At 42.1% G+C, this 2,500-nt stretch overlaps 1 protein-coding gene across 1 annotated transcript in view; it reads right to left on the bottom strand.

Moving 5' to 3' along the window:
- Window positions 1–1,782: 1,782 nt before the first annotated feature.
- Window positions 1,783–2,500, bottom strand: part of msna (moesin a) — a 22,398-nt gene continuing 21,680 nt past the window's right edge. The window contains exon 14 of the mRNA XM_062988480.1: window positions 1,783–2,500. This exon is cut by the window's right edge and continues 617 nt beyond it. The gene's annotated coding sequence lies outside the window, so the exon portion shown is untranslated.

A 2,500-nucleotide genomic window follows, 5' to 3' on the forward strand; every position in this document is an offset into this window, starting at 1 on the left:
GACACTCACTTTATTCCTGACATTCTCCTGCTCCCCTCACACGAGGCACCTTTAATGAGGCGGTGCTAAAGTTTCCCTCACAACCAGCGAAGTACTGGTACTGGTGCTGGTTCCTGAGAACGTTCGTTTGCTTTAAACGTTATGATCGTGTACGGTTATTACGCGGCACCGAGGTCACGGTCGGATCACGTGACCTCGGCGGCACTTTTTCTGATTGGTGTTTGTGTGCCGGAGCGTTTTATGCAGACTGGGTGTGATTACACTCATCAGGTTCATTCTGGTGATTTTTGTGGAGGAAAAGTGCTGAACTGGTCTGGATTTTGGCACCAGTGCTGGCACCATGCCAGTGGAAAAGCACCAAAAACTGGTGCCAGAAGGACCTGCAGGACTAGGGAATTTGTTTGTTTGTATAGCTGCATGTGATTAAAAATCAATATTTTGTCTTTGCTCTGTTTTTATTTAGATTTTTCCTACGGCCCCAACTTTTTTTGGGGAATTGTCAGGTTCATATCGAGTCCGATGCTGCTTGGACACTTCGACATTTCGAGTCTAAACCCATAAAAAAAACTAAAAAAAAAAACTGCATGAACATGAGAACGACGTTGCAAAATCCTCACAGGCGCTTATGACCAAAAGTACGGTTTGAACCTAGAGTCCTGGGTCCCACTATACTGTGCCACACCTTAAATACATGGGATGCATCACATTATTCTGCCAAACGTATGTAGACGCCTGGTTTGTGTGTGTTTTTGGGGCGTCCCATTTCCTCTGGTTTCTCCCCAAACCGTGTCTTCACGGAGCTTTGTGCACAGACCAGGAAAGGGCCTTCCCCAAACTGCTGGCACAATGTTAGAGGCATATTATTCATAACAGATTTTATACACACGTAAACAATTGGTGTTTCAAACATCTAAAATAAATAAATAAAGGGTGTCCACATACTTTTGGCCACTTACTGCTCTGTATGTACTGTACTGTATTTTCTACAGGTAAATATAAGTAATACATTGGCGCCCCCTGCTGGACAACTTGGAATTACAACAGAATATTCAATCATTCTGTTTATGATCGGCGTCAGTTAAAAACTGAATTAACTCGTTTTTTACTCACCGCTCTATCCTGGTCAGGGTCACGGTGGGTCTGTGGCCACCTGAAAAAGCTCCAGCACATTACATCACATGTTATATTTACATTCACTTCCAGTTGTTACGATTCAAAACAGACAAGCCCAACTTCTGCATGTACTGTACTCTATTGGGAGGACACCTAGCAACCCAGGCGATGTGTGGAGAACATGCCAAACGCACCAAAGACAGTGAGACTTCAAGACTTCTAACAGTCGTATAGAAACAGAACATTTATTCTCTCATTTTGAGTATTATTTTAAAGGCCTGTCTCACAGTCGACGTTCCGATTCTTCTCAAATGTGGTCCGTGATCCGTGCAGGCCGCTGGAGTTCCTCCACACTCATGAAGAAATAACCAAAGTTCCAGCAGCCTCTAACTAACTAACTGACGTGTTTTCTGCTCAGCATGTGGTGACAGTTTGGGTTTTTGCTTCCGGAAATTGCCGAGAGACCACTGCAGTCAGACTAGCCCTGTTTATACGGGCACAGAGAAGTCACCAGCTGTATCAGTAACGAGGAATTAGGAAGATTTTAGAACAATCTGGTTATTCCATCAACCAGAAGAACAGGCGATGTATACGGGTTGATGTAAACTTTTGACCTCTGCCATAAATGCCAGTAACAATAAACGTTAAATAAATAAAGACGCATAAACGTTTGGTTTTATTTCAGTAATACTTTATTGACAGTATTTAAGTGAAAACTTGGTAAGCAGCTACAGTATCTTGTTCTTGATTGGCTAACAGAAGGCACATGGCACCTGCAGAGCGGCAAAACAAACCCACTTATTTATTATTTATATTTTCAGTTCCTTATTTGTGGTGATTATCTGATAATAAAACCAGCCGCAGCGGTTCAGGACGGCACGACGACGCCCGGTTACCGTATCAGAAAGGAAGGCATCGTATATAAATAGCACACACGCTAAATATCGCTAACATCTACAACGAGGGAGTAAAAAACCCTCAGAAAGTGTTTAACTAATACAGAAAATCCTTCAAATAATACTGCAACGTTTCCATGTCAAAAAATCATCAATAAAAAAGATTCAGAATCAAATAGAAACTAAAAGTGAAAAAAAATTACAGTTTTATATATTTAATCGGTACGTTTGATTGCATTGGCGATGCAGGGAGCGTCCACAGACCTGCTGGCTGGAGGAGGGGGCCTACCTGCGTTAAGTTACGTTTTATTTACCATCAAAAATACGTTATTATGTTTATTTATATATTTGAGGCCCAAATACGGTGATAAATTCAAACGATGATATTACATGTGACCGGGCATCAGTAACGTGCTGCTCGCGAGGGTGAACACGCCCGCTTAACGTAATATTCTAGCACATTCCGAAGAAAACAACAACGGTGCTGTTTT

Source organism: Trichomycterus rosablanca, chromosome 26 (genome assembly GCF_030014385.1).
Source record: "Trichomycterus rosablanca isolate fTriRos1 chromosome 26, fTriRos1.hap1, whole genome shotgun sequence".
Classification (NCBI taxonomy): Eukaryota; Metazoa; Chordata; class Actinopteri; order Siluriformes; family Trichomycteridae; genus Trichomycterus; species Trichomycterus rosablanca.